Source organism: Dendropsophus ebraccatus, chromosome 4 (assembly GCF_027789765.1).
Source record: "Dendropsophus ebraccatus isolate aDenEbr1 chromosome 4, aDenEbr1.pat, whole genome shotgun sequence".
In the NCBI taxonomy this organism is placed as follows: Eukaryota; Metazoa; Chordata; class Amphibia; order Anura; family Hylidae; genus Dendropsophus; species Dendropsophus ebraccatus.
This window is the reverse complement of record NC_091457.1, coordinates 7,626,891-7,645,323: the sequence shown is the minus strand read 5'-3', so window position 1 is coordinate 7,645,323 and position 18,433 is coordinate 7,626,891. Positions and strand designations below refer to the sequence as shown.

Genomic DNA, 18,433 nt, shown 5'->3' with positions numbered 1-18,433 from the left:
TGAGGGGGTCGTGCCGCAACAGATTCTACACACGGCTCAATTATCTTGCTGTATATATATTGTTGGCCACATCCCTGAGTCCTTGCTTTGTACATGAAAAACAATGCAGCCTGTTGTCCGGCAGCCTTTCCCCGCTCATTGCTTACGCTTCTGGCCCCGTATCTTCGATGAACGACTGCTCAGCCAATCACTGACAAAGATGGGACAGCTCCATGGCCAGTAATTGGCTGAGCGGCCTGTCCTTAAAGAGACCGGGCCAGAAGCGTCAGCAGTGAGCGAGGAACACGGGCAAAGGCTGCAGGACGACTTTGGAAAATAAGCGGCTGATGATTTTTCAGCAGGTTCAAACAACGACTATCAGCCGATAATCGTTTTACCAACTAATCGTCAATCTGCCGAATCGGCCTGATCTGTCAGGTAATTGCTACATGTAACAGGGCCCATTGGCACAGCTCAGAGCATCACTATTTAGTGAAAAAGAAGAATTTTTTTTTTTCAATACAGGAAAATTATATATTCTTTCACGTGTTATTTTATTTAGTTTGGTTCATAAGCTGAAAGCTCCAAATATACAATGGAAAGGAATGTAGTTATTGTTACAGAAATCTTCAATGTCATCCGAGGGACAAGTGGATGTGCTGCCAAACCAAAAATGGCAGGAGAAAAAGCAAAAGTACTAAAATGAAATTCTTTGCTAGTACGTAGCGGATTGTTTATTCCGCTTTATATGGCAGCAGTATATTTAGGGGTGACACACGATAAACAAAGCGGTTCACACCAGCCCCCTATAAATGGGGAGGCAGGGATATTGGGGGCTCGTCCGGGATCCATTCACAGGTGTAAGGAGCCATCTTTTACATACAACTTTTTAATTTTGCAACAGTTTGAAAGTGACAACTTCCAGCAGCACGCCCACAACTAGGTATATGGTATGAATGATACTTCACATGGAGACGGAGGAGCCTACATATATACAGATATGGAGAACTATAACACAGCAGTGATGGCGGCTGATAACAGAGGGCAATGAACTGTATTCAGAGTGTAGGAACAGACGTCAGATGTAAAATCTCAGGAGGGTAAAGGGCAGAAGGCTGCGGGCTGGACGGACAGACAAGCTCTTCTGCCTTTTGCTGCCGCCGCCGGTCACATGACTGTCCTGACTGCGTGATTAAGGCAATCATGTGCAGACTAACACCTCTCCGAGCGAATCAAGGTCACAGCGAAAAAGTAGGTCACTGACTCAGCTAAGACACCCGGCACAAGCAGGACCTAGATATACACAGGAAGCAGCTGCCATCCTCACGTTATACAACACAGCCCCCTCCAGCCGAAAATCCACAATCAATGCAGCTCCGGGGATCGGGAACATTAACCTTTATAAACTGAATGGTGACTAATATGGAGAAGAAGTGGCGGAGGCGGAAGACGCTGCTCTCTCTCTCACACTATGCTCACCACAACTCACACTTTCTATTATGGCTGAGGATGCGCTGCCACACACTGATAACTACGGAGGGACGGCTGCAGGCCACAGCCATACATTCAGACGGATGCTATATATATATTTTTTTTTTAAAGGGGTAGTTCACCCAAAAAAATTCTCTTTCAAATCAACTGGTCTCAGCAAGTTCTAGAGATTTGTGATTTACTTCTTTAAAGACAATTTCCAGTCTTCCAGTACTTATCAGCTTCTGTATGTCCTACAGAAAGTGCTGTATTCTTAACAGTCTGACACAGTGCTCCCTGCTGCCACCTCTGTCCAAAGCAGGAGCAAATCCCCTACAGCTTCAGGCAGGACATTCAGCAGCTGATAAGTACAACTGGAGATTTTTTTTTTTACGTAAATTACAAATGTCTGGCACTTTCTGATTTAAAAGGTTTTTTTTTGTGAACTACCCCTTTAACCGAGAAAATTGATCAGAAACGAAGTAATTTGACATACGGTATTTCATGGTGCTCCGTTTTTTTTAGGTCGCTGTAATACGGTCACATAAGCGCCATCCAACAATCAACAAAGTTATGAGCTGCTAAAAATGGTCGGGAACCGGACAGACCTGCTGCACCATGCTCCAGGAGACTAGGCTGAAGCCAAAGGCACCATTGTGAGTGTCCTCAATGTGACCCAGCCTGCCTGGATAGCCCTCAGCATCTGGCTGGGCATGCTGGGAGTTGTAGTTTTGCAACAGCTGAAGGGCTACAGGTTGGAGGATACTGTGATATGGAAGATTCCCGTAAGGCAGTGATGTCATACATGCCGCCCTCCAGATGGTGCAAACCTACAATACCCATCATGTTGTGGCTGTCTAGGCATGATGGGAATTGTAGTTCTGCAGCAGCTGGAGGGTCAGAGTTTGTCACCTGCGTCACTGCCACTTTTTATAGAGTTACAAGATTAATATTAACTACAGTACAAGATGACAATCCCTCCGTCTATTGATTGTTCTGCACATTCTATCTAGGTCATACACACGGCTCCAGAACAATCTCACATATCTATACCGGTCATTTATTTTGTATATTTATGTATATAGGAGCAGTATTATAGTAGTTATGACAAGGAAGGAGGGGTGGATCGCACCGCCCTCGCAATCTCCGGCAGCCGGATTCCCAGGAAAGAGACCTGCGAGGTGTCCCCACTATGGCCACTGAACTCAGGGTGCTCCGTATAAGCAGTAAGGTATAGTAGTTATATTCTTGTATATAGGAGCAGTATTATAGTAGTTATATTCCTGCATATAGGAGGCAGTATTATAGTAGTTATATTCCTGTATATAGGAGCAGTATTATAGTAGTTATGTTCCTGTATATAGGGGGCAGTATTATAGTAGTTATATTCTTGTATATAGGGAGCAGTATTATAGTAGTTCTATTCCTGTATATAGGAGCAGTATTATAGTAGTTCTATTCCTGTATATAGGAGCAGTATTATTGTAGTTCTATTCCTGTATATAGGAGCAGTATTATAGTAGTTATACTCCTGTATATAGGGAGCAGTATTATAGTAGTATATTCCTGTATATAGGAGCAGTATTATAGTAGTATATTCCTGTATATAGGAGCAGTATTATAGTAGTTCTATTCCTGTATATAGGAGCAGTATTATAGTAGTTCTATTCCTGTATATAGGAGCAGTATTATTGTAGTTCTATTCCTGTATATAGGAGCAGTATTATTGTAGTTACATTATTGTATATAGGAGCAGTATTATAGTAGTATATTCCTGTATATAGGGGCAGTATTATAATAGTTATATTCCTGTATATAGGAGCAGTATTATAGGAGTTATGTTCCTGTATATAGGGGGCAGTATTATAGTAGTTATATTCCTGTATATAGGAGCAGTATTATTGTAGTTCTATTCCTGTATATAGGAGCAGTATTATTGTAGTTACATTATTGTATATAGGAGCAGCACCTGCCTCTTGTCTTCAATTCCTTCTCTTAAGAGTGTAAGCTCTTGTGATCAGGGCCCTCACTCATGTGTCCAGAACAGAGGATTCCCAGTGCTGGTGACTGGGAGCTATGGATGGGGAGGGTATTCACATTTTAGGGTTTATTCATTTCTTATTAGAAATAGTGAAAGTCAATTCACCTAAATGGCAACACAAACAGAGATCAACCCTGGGGTGATAGTGATATTCCAGATTACACCGACCTAAACAATTAAAAGTTCTTTGTGTGGATGTTTGGCTCAGACCTCAGATGTTGCACAACCATCAGATATGTGATAATCACGGACAAAAGATTTCATTCTAAGCTTGTACAAAGCCTAGTGAGTCCTATAGGGGCCATCATCACCTATGTTTAGGGCATGTGAACTTGTGTAAGTTTTATTTAAATTCCTCTAATGCAGCTGACAACACATTGATTGCTTGTAGTCTGTAACCATGGAAACCCATAATTCTGCATAGGAGCTAAATACTCCAAAACTCCTTACAGCAGTAGCCTGCAGTTCTGCACCAGTTACAGGTACTATATTTTGGTCACTGCTCCCACCATATCTCAGACTTCTTAGCGATTAGACAGGATTTTCCTTGACTTGTGTTACAGAGTATGTAGGTCAGTGAGGTTGGGCTTGCCGGTCAGTCTCCGTGCCGTGTTTAGCCCATCTAGTTTTTGCCGGCTAACAATCGCAGTATCTAATAGGGAGAGCCGGAGCTGGAGTGTAGCAGAGCCAAACACCGATTATAATAATCAGCCTGGCGTTCATTGCACATCTTCCTTGTGAGTCATCATCTGCAGTCTGAACGCTGAGCTGCAAGACCAAGACAGCAGGGCCCGGGTCTGCAAGATGCAACATGAGAGCACAACAGCAGATTTAAAGGGCAACTCCAGGACAGTGGCGGGAGTATGCAGCACTGTACGGCTGAAGAGGCTGGCACCTAGCAACACCAATATAGCTGATATAAAGTCTATAGAGTCCACATGGGGCATCATTCAGCTTTCTATAGAGACAGAATGGTAAGTATACACTGAATATCACAGTTATTAGACCCCCATCGAGTGGCACTGGATCTCCATTGGTTTTCAGATCAGCAGAAATTCATACTGGCATCCATGTCAGTAGATGACGACATTGGCCCACGTGGACAGGATCCCTTCTTACTGCACATTAGATGGAGATCCCGATGTGCCCTGAACAGACTGTTCTGCCTCATCCCAGAGAACTCAATAGGATTAAGATCTGTGGACTGTGAAGGCTGAGAAGGCAACAAAAGCTCAGTCAGGTCCCTGGAACCAATCCATGACTATCCCACCCTTGTGATGGTGCATTGTCCTGCTGACTGTCTCCTCCTGCCATAGGAGAAACCGAGAGGAACTTGGTGGCCACCATGCTTGGATAATCCCTACTGTGCAAACGTCCATCCACATCTATCAGAGCAGCCAGGGTGCACCAAGAAAACATTCCCCCGAACCATTACACCTGACCAAGGCCCCATTCATCTGACTGTCCGTGTTTCCTCCACAAAGATCTGGATTCATCATATGGTTTCTCCATAGAAATCTGGATACATCTGACCATCTATTACAATGGGGCTGGCACAGGGACCAGTCTCACCAGTAGTGCTCCCCATATAGTATTACTACAATGGGGCTGGCACAGGGACCATTCTCACCAGTAGTGCTCCCCATATAGTATTACTACAATGGGGCTGCACAGGGACCAGTCTCACCAGTAGTGCTCCCCATATAGTATTACTACAATGGGGCTGGCACAGGGACCAGCTTCACCAGTAGTGCTCCCCATACAGTATTACTACAATGGGGCTGGCACAGGGACCGGTCTCCCCAGTAGTGCTCCCCATACACTATTACAATGGGGCTGGCACAGGGACCAGCTTCACCAGTAGTGCTCCCCATACACTACTACAATGGGGCTGGCACAGGGACCAGTCTCACCAGTAGTGCTCCCCATATAGTATTACTACAAGGGGGCTGGGACAGGGACCGGTCTCACCAGTAGTGCTCCCCATACAGTATTACTACAAGGGGGCTGGCACAGGGACCGGTCTCACAAGCACTTTCTATACACCTGCTAGGACTATAATGGGGCTGGCACAGGGACCGGTCTCCCCAGTAGTGCTCCCCATATAGTATTACTACAAGGGGGCTGGCACAGGGACCGGTCTCCCCAGTAGTGCTCCCCATATAGTATTACTACAAGGGGGCTGGCACAGGGACCGGTCTCACCAGTAGTGCTCCCCATACAGTATTACTACAAGGGGGCTGGCACAGGGACCGGTCTCACAAGCACTTTCTATACACCTGCTAGGACTATAATGGGGCTGGCACAGGGACCGGTCTCCCCAGTAGTGCTCCCCATACACTATTACTACAATGGGGCTGGCACAGGGACTGGTCTCACCAGTAGTGCTCCTCATACACTATTACTACAATGGGGCTGGCACAGAGACCAGTCTCACCAGTAGTGCTCCTCATACAGTATTACTACAATGGGGCTGGCACAGGGACCGGTCTCACCAGTAGCGCTCCCCATACACTATTACTACAATGGGGCTGGCACAGGGACTGGTCTCACCAGTAGTGCTCCCCATACACTATTACTACAATGGGGCTGGCACAGGGACCGGTCTCACAAGCACCCTCTATACACCTGCTAGGACTATAATGGGGCTGGCACAGGGACCGGTCTCACCAGTAGTGCTCCCCATACACTATTACTACAATGGGGCTGGCACAGGGACCGGTCTCACAAGCACCCTCTATACACCTGCTAGGACTATAATGCGGCTGGCACAGGGACCGGTCTCACCACACGCACTCCCTACCCAGACCCATTGTTCCCGGTCGGCCGTCTCCTCCGCCCTCAGCTCCAGGTCTACGTCTGGGTAATCAATTCCAGACTGTCAGGAGATGGAACATTTAATCACTATTCATGATACGCAATTGCCGCCGGTTGCCAGGTAACTACTAATACAGTAATATTAATTTTGCTACACAAGTGTTTTTCCAGAGAATCACCGGGGGCCACGGGAGGAAGCCTAAGCCCCGGGCTTATCCAGGAGGAGACAGAGATGTAGATAAGACTCAGAGAACAAAGGACTGTAACTCATTGTAATGGATCTGTATCGCTTCTCTGCTGGAGGGGAAACAATGGAAATAGATAAAGGATTTGTCTTTTTCATTGAATTCATTTATGGCAGTGTTCTACTACTGCTGCAAAACTACAACTCCCAGCATGCCCGGAAGATGAAGGCTGTCTGGGCATGCTGGGAGTTGTAGTTTTGTTACAGCTTGGTATTAGTTGATGTATACTGCTGTAGTAAAATGGTGCACTTTCAATATTGAGTGATATGGGACCCCAGAGCAAACCTTCCACCAAGACCACAGCCAACGTAGTGAGAATAAAAGGAGAAGCCTATGCAATTCACTGGGCCCCATATAACGTGTCAATATTCAGCCCCCATCCTGATCAAAGGGGCAGCCTGCTGCACCCCCTTCACAGTTGAGCAGACACAGCTCCCCGCACTTAGCAGTGGCCGTGCCTGGTATTGCAACTTAGTAAAATCATGTGTGTCCTGTGATGGGCACCCACCGCTCTGCACACCCAGCCCGGCAACGGGCACCCGCCATGCACACCTACCCCAGAAACAGGCAAACACCAACGCCATGCACACCTACCCCAGAGACAGGCACACACCAACGCCATGCACACCTTCTCCAGAGACAGGCACCCACCAACGCCATGCACACCTACCCCAGAGACAGGCACCCACCAACGCCATGCACACCTACCCCAGAGACAGGCACACACCAACGCCATGCACACCTTCTCCAGAGACAGGCACCCACCAACGCCATGCACACCTACCCCAGAGACAGGCACACACCAACGCCATGCACACCTACCCCAGAGACAGGCACACACCAACGCCATGCACACTTTCTCCAGAGACAGGCACCCACCAACGCCATGCACACCTACCCCAGAGACAGGCACACACCAACGCCATGCACACCTACCCCAGAGACAGGCACACACCAACGCCATGCACACCTTCTCCAGAGACAGGCACCCACCAACGCCATGCACACCTACCCCAGAGACAGGCACACACCAACGCCATGCACACCTACTCCAGAGACAGGCACACACCAACGCCATGCACACCTACCCCAGAGACAGGCACACACCAACGCCATGCACACCTTCTCCAGAGACAGGCACCCACCAACGCCATGCACACCTACCCCAGAGACAGGCACACACCAACGCCATGCACACCTACCCCAGAGACAGGCACCCACCAACGCCATGCACACTTTCTCCAGAGACAGGCACCCACCAACGCCATGCACACCTACCCCAGAGACAGGAACCCACCAACGCCATGCACACCTTCTCCAGAGACAGGCACCCACCAACGCCATGCACACCTACCCCAGAGACAGGCACCCACCAACGCCATGCACACCTACCCCAGAGACAGGCACACACCAACGCCATGCACACCTACTCCAGAGACAGGCACCCACCAACGCCATGCACACCTACCCCAGAGACAGGCACACACCAACGCCATGCACACCTTCTCCAGAGACAGGCACCCACCAACGCCATGCACACCTACCCCAGAGACAGGCACACACCAACGCCATGCACACCTACTCCAGAGACAGGCACACACCAACGCCATGCACACCTACCCCAGAGACAGGCACACACCAACGCCATGCACACCTACTCCAGAGACAGCCACACACCTACCCCAGAGACAGGCACACACCAACGCCATGCACACCTACTCCAGAGACAGGCACCCACTGCTGTGCACAGGAAGTCCAGCGAGATGCCACTCCTCCTCCACCTGATAATACTGACCTATTCTAGAGGAGCCATCTACTCTCGCACTCTGGAGATCCCCTTTAAGGCTATGTTTCCACACAGTCCTTTTCAACCAAAACCAGGGGTGGATTGAAGACACAGAAAGGCTATGTTCACGCACTGTTGAAATTTAGTGGATGGACGGACATTTTTAAAATTCGGCTGCCGGCAGGAGGAAAATTGATTACAAGTAGGAACTTACCTGTCCTCGTGCCTGCGGTGACCCAGTCCCAGTCACTGACGAGCTGAGCGGCCGGTCCATCAGCCGGGTTGTAAGAGCCAGAGATCCCGGAGTGCAGCGGGGGTCCAGAGGGCGGTCCTGCCGCTTATTGGGGAGAGTAAGTTTGTTCTTGTTATCAACTCCCTCCCCCCCCCCCCCCCCCCCCCCCCCCCCCTCGCCAGATTTAAAAAGTGGCCGGACGTCTACTTTAAATGACGGCCATCCATTAAAGTTCAACAGTGTGTGAACATAGCCTTTCCGTGTTTTCAATCCATTTATAGTTTTGGTAAAAAAACTACTGACCAAAATACTGAGCAACAATACTGTGTGTGAACATAGCCCAACATTGAGAATAAATTCCCATCACTTGCCGATGCCTCTGGGATCCTAGAGAAGCAAACCCCGGCTCTGCTTCACTGACAGCGAGGAGGGTGAGGCTCATGTATATTACATCAGCCAGCGGTGGCCACAAGATACCTGATCACCAGCCTCCCCGGGTCCACAAGATACCTGATCACTAGCCGACAGGGGTCCACAAGATACCTGATCACCAGCCTCCCCTGCCTCCGGGGGTCCACAAGATACCTGATCACCAGCCGACAGGGGTCCACAAGATACCTGATCACCAGCCTCCCCTGCCGCCGGGGGTCCACAAGATACCTGATCACCAGCCGCCGGGGGTCCACAAGATACCTGATCACCAGCCTCCCCAGCCGCCGGGGGTCCACAAGATACCTGATCACCAGCCTCCCCAGCCGCCGGGGGTCCACAAGATACCTGATCACTAGCTGCCGGGGGTCCACAAGATACCTGATCACTAGCTGCCGGGGGTCCACAAGATACCTGATCACCAGCCTCTCCAGCCACCAGGGGTCCACAAGATACCTGATCACCAGCCTCCCCGGCCGCCGTGGGTCCACAAGACACCTGATCACCAACCACCGGGGGTCCACAACATACCTGATCACCAGCCGCCGTGGGTCCACAAGATACCTGATCACCAGCCTCCCCTGCTGCCGGGGGTCCACAAGATACCTGATCACCAGCCTCCCCGGCCACTGGGGGTTCACAAGATACGTGATCACCAGCCGCCCCGGCCAATACTGGGCACCAGTATACAACCCCTTCAGGCCATGTCAGATATATACATATATATATTACACACAGACCAGAGGTGCTACATGAAGTCAGCACCGACACGCTTGTTAGCTATAACTTTTTAAAGGGACCACATGTGAAGAATATTGAGAGCGTGTGTAACCGAGACCCTTTGTACACTGATCTTTTAGGGCCCCCCCTTTTTCTATTCTATTGGATATATATTACAAATTTGCACTTTATAGTCAATTTTAAAAGGGGGTTTCCTTTTTTCAGTGAATAAGACAAGGGCCACAGAGCAGTTCTGGCTGTGACACAGGACTGCTGACCGAAGACTTCTGAATTCATGTGAGTGAACAGGAGGTCATGTGGCGACCCACAAGTGGCCATGACCAGGAACCCAAGCTGGTTTCACTTCTGGTCATTGTTGAGTTGTGGTCTTGGGCAAGTGTGGGATGCAACACAACTCCATTTACTGACATTATCTGCCATGTAGCAGGAGTCAGGGGGAGCGACACAGCAACCACTGGCATGGCTGAGGTCACCTTGCAGATACCTCTGAGAAGAAAAAGGATAGGCATGTTGGATTTCCACTGCCCAAGCCCATAGAAAACCTCTCCTGCTCTGGACAGAGGTGGCAGCAGAGAGCACTGTGTCAGACTGGAGAGAATACAGGACATGCAGCAGCTGGTAAGTACTTTTTAAATAGAAGTTAATCCCCAATTCTATATAACTTTCTGACACCAGTTGATTTGAAAGAGAAACATTTTCACTGGAGTGCCCCTTTAAGGACTACGGCTTCTGCTTTATGCGCCGATTCCAGTAAAACACAGAAGGCAACCTGGTATCTGCTCAGTACAACCTCGGCTTCCTATAGATTATACAGGAGCAGGATAAGGAAAATGTAACCAGGAAGGGCTGGAAGCCAAAGCAACTAGGAAGCGGCTGCTGCCTGGCAGGTTAGCTGCTGTTGACGGATCTTAGCCAAAGACAGAGCAGCACAGACAATACATGAATATCCTACAATAGGTTAATAATAAAGTTACCATATAAAGATGCTGATTAATAATTACAGATTATAAAGCCAAAAGCAACTGAGGTTAGAGACCCCCTTTACTAGGTCCTCTATGGATGGATAGAAGGAGGCACTATGGATGCCTTCAGTCTATATGGGAACAGAGACGAATATACTTTTCCTTTCGCTTTGTCACCTCCCGTATGACCTTTGCCTCCTATATCTGGAGTTTATGAGGATTCCACCAAGGAATCTGCTGGGAATTTCTCCTTCCATAGTTACATTGTATCCAGTCCAGGCAACGCTCTGTGACTCCACAGATACATTGTATCCAGTCCAGGCAACGCTCTGTGACTCCACGCTGATACATTGTAGCAAAACCTCAGGATAAAGGGAGAGATCTGGTCTGACCGATCCAACCTAGAGCTAAACGCAACTGTACCAGACCCTCAGCTGTTACACACTACACTATATCAGCAAAGGGATAATGTATCACTATGGAGTCCAGACTGGATACTTATCATCTGCCGTATGTCCTGCAGGAAGTGGTGTATTCTCTCCAGTGTGACAGTGCTCTCTGCTGCCACCTCTGTGCATAACAGTAGCCAATCCCCATAGAAAACCTCTCTTGCTCTGGACAGTTCCTGACATGGACAGAGGTGGCAGCAGAGAGCACTGTGTCAGACTGGAGAGAATACATCACTTCCTGCAGAACATACAGCAGCTGGTAAGTAGTGGAAGATTGGAGATTTAGTAATAGAAGTAAGTGACAAATCTCCGACACCAGGTTTATCGCGGTTGTATATCGTACCTATGCTTCTTGCGTATGAGACGTAGATACGCCTTCGCCATTCAGCGCCGATCTGCGAAAGATTTAAGAATAAACCCACGAGCCACGAACAATGGAGAGGCATTGTTTTCAGCGACACAAACACGAGGTGGGCTGATCATGCAGCAGATCATCGGCTTCCCCTTCATTGTGAGATTGTTTTATGTGACATCAGCAGCACAAACGTCTCCTACTCACCGCGCTGCCTTTATAAGCCTGGGGGGGCTGCGGTGAGTCACCGCGCCGCTAATAATGCTGCGGGCTCACGGACGGCATTAAAGAGCCATTGGGTTTGTGTGGTGAGAAATATCGTTCCTCTCTACGGACGGCCTGTGAGCGCGGAACGTAAAGAAGAAGACGGAGACTTTATGTAAGAGGGATGACGGCCTCGCCCACGGTCTGACATTAACCTACTGACCTAAATGTTTCACAGGGAGAGAGAGAGGAGGAGGAGGAGAGGCAGCCGCGATCCAAGGGAGAGGAAGACTCCAGGATGGATCATCTGACCTGGGGATAGAGTGTCAGCTCTGTGGACTACACAACCATCAAGCTCTACAGTGCTGTTCTTTAGCTGTCGCAAAACTACAACTCCCAGCATGCCCTGACCGCCGAAGGCGGTCAGGGCATGCTGGGAGTTGTAGTTTTGCAACAGTTGGAGAGCTACAGGTTGGAGAACACTGCTCTATAGTGAAGATACACAACCTTGGTTGCAAAGCATGCTGGGAGTTGTAGTTTTGCAACAGTTGGAGAGCTACAGGTTGGAGAACACTGCTCTATAGTGAAGATACACAACCTTGGTTGCAAAGCATGCTGGGAGTTGTAGTTTTGCAACAGCTGGAGAGCCACAGTTATATACAGTGTGAGCGCCTTACATATAGCTTCCCGAATCTCAGCCTTCTAGGAGTTGTAGTTTTGTAACAGCTGGAGAAGCACAGACTCCACATACAGCTCCCCAAAGCTCAGCTTCCTGGGCACTCTCATGGGAGTTGTAGTTTTGCCACAGCTGAGGGATCATTTACTAAGACCTATAACCTTTAAAAATTCTTTTAAAATCAACCGGCATCAGAGTTGCATAGATTTGTAATTTACTGCTATTTAAAAATCCCAGTACTTATCAGCTGCTGTATGTCCTGCAGGATGTGGTGTATTCTCTCCAGTGTGACACAGTGCTCTCTGCTGCCACCTCTGTCCATGTCAGGAACTGTCCAGAGCAGCAGCAAATCCCCATAGAAAACCTCTCCTGCTCTGGACAGATGTTTTGTCCGTAAAAATTACAGACTCTCCCATAGACTTCTATGGGTGAATCTGTGCCGCAATTACATCCCGTAAGAATAGCCCAATAGAAATCGACGTCCATAATTGCAGATCTGGATCGCTGTTTGTAAAAACTTTGGACGTGTCAGAGACATAAGATGCAAAAAACGGGCAGCATGTAAAAGACTGGTCAGAAGTGTTGACTGATCTGGGTCTCAGTGTTCACACCCGCACCGATTAGGAGAAGAGCGAAGTGAGCTTCACTCCTGGCTATAGGTCATGTGATCAGCCACACTTAGCCCACACTTAGGGGCCTATTCCACCTGACGATTATCGTTAAATCGTTCAAATCTAAACGATAATCGTTCGGTTGAAATGCAGTTAACGATTAGCGACCGAACGAGAAATCGTTGCTCGCTTTATAAGACCTGGACCTATTTTTATCGTTGCTCGTTCACAAATTGTTTGCATTGAATAAGAAGTATGACTCAAATCTAAGCAATAGAAGCAAGCTCTGCTAACTGTCAGTGACTGGAAACACTCTGTAACATTGTTATACCGTGCCTCACTTTGCTGTGGAAAGATCCTGCGACTAATATACTATGTGCGCGAGTTGCTCAGTGTTCACAATCTCTACTTGCTGTCAGTGAACGGAAACATTCTGCAACATTGATACATTGCGTTTCCATAGCTCACACTGCTTGAAGCCAGAGGAAACCTATGGCATCTCTGTACTATACTGTATCAGTCGCTCATGAAGTCTCAGAACAATCCTCTTCTTGCTGTCAGTGAATGGAAACATTCTGCAGCATTGTTACAGTGTGTTTCCGTAGCTTGCAGCCAGAGGAAACCAATGGCATCTCTGTACTATACTGTATCAGTCGCTCACCCGGTCTCAGAGCAATCCTCTACTTGCTGTCAATGAACGGAAACATTCTGCAGCATTGTTACATTGTGTTTCCGTAGCTTGCAGCCAGAGGAAACCTATGGCATCTCTGTACTATACTGTATCAGTCGCTCATGAAGTCTCAGAGCAATCCTCTACTTGCTGTCAGTGAACGGAAACATTCTGTAACTTTGTCATACCGATTCAGCTGCTCACGATCTCACTTTGCTGACATTTGGGGGTCACGATGCTGAGTCACAATCTCTGCTAGCTGTCAGTGATATGGATTATTGTAAAAGAGAGAGTTGCAGGATTTATCATTACACATTGAACCTTAAAGGAGAACTCCGGGCTGGGGTGATTTTTGGCAGAGATGATGGAAGTAGTACCATGCGCTCACCTCCCCCGCTCCAGCACTGGTGCCAGTATACCGCAGCTCCCAGACGCTTCTGGGTCCGACTAGCGATCACCCCAGCCCGGAGTTCTCCTTTAATTATAACTCCTTTGTTTTGTTTCCGGCTCCCCAATAATCAGATCACGTTACAGAATCTGCATTTCACGTGATATCGGCGACAGTAAAGCGGGCGCTCTGTATACGGTTATAATGATATCACTTTGCCAAAAAGCGATTGCACGAAACCAGGAAAGATAAGGAGCGAAACCCGCCAGCAACGCTGCGACAAACACGGCAATAAATACAAGTATATCTGCAGCCGATAATAACCCTGACGCTTTACAGCCCCAGACTGGCACAGGGGCACTGCCCAGCGCCAAGATAAGCCACAACAATCAGAGCCAAAGGCCAAAGGTTTAACCAAATCACTGCTGAGGATTCCCCATAGGCGGAAAGAAAAACAAAAACGGAGAAATGGCGACTCCCCTATATTATTTACCCTCCAAGGGCGGAGCATCATGGAGACAACGGCCGCCATAGAGTCACCATACAGCTTTCTATAGAACAACAGAGAATCAGTGGCATCACCGCACTCACGTCGTATCGCATGCTGTTTACGGATCCTAGATGGACATCATGTGACACGTGAGCAGTGTTCCCCAAAGTGGCACAACTACAACTCCCAGCATACATCCACAGGATATAGTTTTGCAACAGCTATAGTCTCTGGCTGACGGGGCAAGATGGGAGTAGTAGTTCTGCAACGGCCAGAGAGCCTATGGTTGGGAGTTTAGTACAACTGAACAACCGGGCCCTGATGGGAGATGTAGTCTTACCAAGGCTGGAGGTTCTAAGGGTATGATGGGGAGTTGTAGTCTCACAATGTCTGAGGCTTCAGCTGTCAGGGCATGATGGGAGTTGTAGTTTAACAGCCGATGAGCAACAGGTTTGGGAACACTACAAGGCAGGATGCGGCTGTAACATGATGGGAGTTATAGTTTGGTAATAGCTGGGGAGCATGTGGCTATAGGGGGTACGATGTGAGGTATAGTTCTACCTTGTTAGTGCATGCTGGGAGTTGTAGTCTAGCAATGGTTAAGGCTTCAGCTGCCAGGACATAATGGTGTGTGTGTGTGTGGGGGGGGGGGGGGCACTGCTATAGAGGATGCAGCGTAGCAACATGATGGGAGTTGTTGTTTTCAATGGCTGGAGAGCTTTAAGCCATGATGGGTAACAGCTGGTGAAGACTGTGTGGCTGTAACATGATGGGAGTTGTAGTTTAATAGCTAGAGAGCTACAGGTTGGGGAGCAGTAGTATACAGGATTGGACTGTAACATAATGGGAGTTGTAGTCACAGCTAGAGAGCATTCATAGGGTGGTATGATGAGGGGAGCGCTACTATACAGGATGCTGCGTGCGGTTGTAACAGAATGATGGGAGTTGTTGCCCGGCAACATCTGGAGAGCTTTTAGCCATGCTGGGAGTTGTAGTCTTGCAATAACTGAGGCTTCAGATGTCATGATATAATATGGGCTCACTGCTATAGAGGACACAGCATGTGGCTGTAACAGCATGATGGGAGTTGTTGTTCTGTAATGGCAGCGGCTTCAGCTGTCAGTACACAATGGGGGACTCACTGCTATAACAGCATGATGGGAGTTGTTGTTCTGCACTGACTGGCAGGGCATGCTGGGGGTTGTTGTTGTTCTGCACTGACTGGCAGGGCATGCTGGGGGTTGTTGTTGTTCTGCACTGACTGGCAGGGCATGCTGGGGGTTGTTGTTGTTCTGCACTGACTGGCAGGGCATGCTGGGAGTTGTTGTTGTTCTGCACTGACTGGCAGGGCATGCTGGGAGTTGTTGTTGTTCTGCACTGACTGGCAGGGCATGCTGGGAGTTGTTGTTGTTCTGCACTGACTGGCAGGGCATGCTGGGAGTTGTTGTTGTTCTGCACTGACTGGCAGGGCATGCTGGGAGTTGTTGTTGTTCTGCACTGACTGGCAGGGCATGCTGGGAGTTGTTGTTGTTCTGCACTGACTGGCAGGGCATGCTGGGAGTTGTTGTTGTTCTGCACTGACTGGCAGGGCATGCTGGGAGTTGTTGTTGTTCTGCACTGACTGGCAGGGCATGCTGGGAGTTGTTGTTGTTCTGCACTGACTGGCAGGGCATGCTGGGAGTTGTTGTTGTTCTGCACTGACTGGCAGGGCATGCTGGGGGTTGTTGTTGTTCTGCACTGACTGGCAGGGCATGCTGGGGGTTGTTGTTGTTCTGCACTGACTGGCAGGGCATGCTGGGGGTTGTTGTTGTTCTGCACTGACTGACAGGGCATGCTGGGGGTTGTTGTGCAGTGACGTGCAGGGCATGCTGGGAGTTGTTGTTGTTCTGCACTGACTGGCAGGGCATGCTGGGAGTTGTTGTTGTTCTGCACTGACTGGCAGGGCATGCTGGGAGTTGTTGTTGTTCTGCACTGACTGGCAGGGCATGCTGGGGGTTGTTGTGCACTGACTGGCAGGGCATGCTGGGGGTTGTAGTCCTGTAACAGCCGGAGATCTAGGTGGATGCATTCAGGATAGATGTCATGTAACTCCTCGCCCACAGAGCTGACACTCCATGTACCCAGCCAGGACAGTGACATGAAGCCATAGAGAAGCAGCTGTCAGGCAGCAGGGGCCCCAGGGGCCCAGAGACACTGAGCACAGGCTAATAATAACCCACACACCACCAATCAGCACAATACAGGTCAGTGACAGGAAAACGCAGCAATAAGCGGAAGAAAAACGCAGCAGTAAACCGCAGCAGCCCCCCCTGTCCCCAAGAGCTCGCACTCTATCGGCCGCTGCCTCCCCCCACCCGTGGTCAGTAGGGCCAGCAGTCTCCGGTCCGGGGCCGTCACTCACCCGTCCGCCGCGCACCGAGCTCCTCACACAAACAGCCGCTGCCGTGACCTACTTTCTGCCCTCACTAAATGTCGCACCACTAACCTACTTTTCAGCCAATGACGTTCGCCGGCTCCACGGGTGTCCATGCCAACCAATCAGGCCGCTCCCTGTCACCAGCCAACCAATAGCCGCCCTCGCTTGAGAGACGTCCCTCCCTCCTGCGCCACTGGCGGCATCCTCCAATTGGAAGCCGTCTTTCAGAAGAGGTGGGGGGAAGATAAGCAGGGCCAAGGCGGCCATGTTGGTTGTGGCGGATGATCTCGCCATGTTGGTCGTGGCACCGTTTTATGATTTTTTTTTTTTTGGGGTGGGGTGGGTCTATGTTATATGGACTGGGTGGTGGAATGTCTGCAGGGAGACAGATCTGTGTTCACTCTAGACATATGTGATAGCTGTCTATTTTCTGTCATCCAGGCCTGTATCCCGCTTGACCAGGGGTCCTATTACACGGATCGATTTTCAACGATAAACGATCGTAAACAAGATTGTTTATCGTTAACCTGAAATCGTTCACCATATTACACAGAACGATAGTCGTTAGTTACGATCGTTACTATGATCGTTTATTCCTTCTGATCCCAGCAAACCAATGAACAATGTACAATTACACTGAACGATTAGTGAACAAACGCGGAACTTGAGCGAACAAACGTGGAATTACAGCAAACGATTAACGATAATTTTAGGTTCAGATCTAGATCAACGACATACGAACGATTTTTCGATCGTTGCCTGCAATTACACGATTATTGTGTAAATTCAAACGATATAACGATTTTTCGCACGATAATCGTCCTGTGTAATAAGGCCCTAAGGCTGAGTGGCTCCTTGGCGCCCCCCCAGCCTGTGGCACGGACACAAGGTAAAGGGTGTGGTACATTAGGATGCATTCAGAGCGCACAGCACACTCTGTATTGCAGAAACACATCCACATTACATTACATTACACCTCTCTACTATGCCATGGTCTAGTGCTGGAGAATGGGCTGAACAGGCTGCACCATGCTAGGGGAATGATTTACAGCACACTGCTATAGATGCCATGGGGAGAGAAGAGGGTTACTGATGCACTGCATTTTCAAGGTGCCATGTGAGCAGACACACAATAACAGCAAGATGTCAGCAAGGAAAGGGTTACATAAAAAAAGCAGCCCTGGTATAAGCAGCGAACTGCTGCTGCTACTGATGATGATGCAAGCTAGAGAAAGAGAGAGCGGATTACATAAAGCAAAGAAAGGGTTACATCACAAAAGCAGCCCTGATATAAGCAGTGAACTACTGATGAAGATGATGACGACAAGCTAAAAAGAGAGCGGATTACATAAAGCAAGGAAAGGGTTACATCACAAAAGCAGCCCTGGTATAAGCAGTGAACTACTAATGAAGATGATGACGACAAGCTAAAAAGAGAGCGGATTACATAAAGCAAGGAAAGGGTTACATCACAA

At 48.8% G+C, this 18,433-nt stretch overlaps 1 protein-coding gene across 1 annotated transcript in view; it reads right to left on the bottom strand.

The window, feature by feature from the left end:
• BMAL1 (basic helix-loop-helix ARNT like 1) overlaps positions 1-17,032 on the bottom strand; it is a 43,124-nt gene extending 26,092 nt beyond the window's left edge. Inside the window, exon 1 of the mRNA XM_069965083.1 lies at positions 16,944-17,032. The gene's annotated coding sequence lies outside the window, so the exon portion shown is untranslated. The remainder of the gene's footprint in view (positions 1-16,943) is intronic.
• Positions 17,033-18,433: the final 1,401 nt, after the last annotated feature.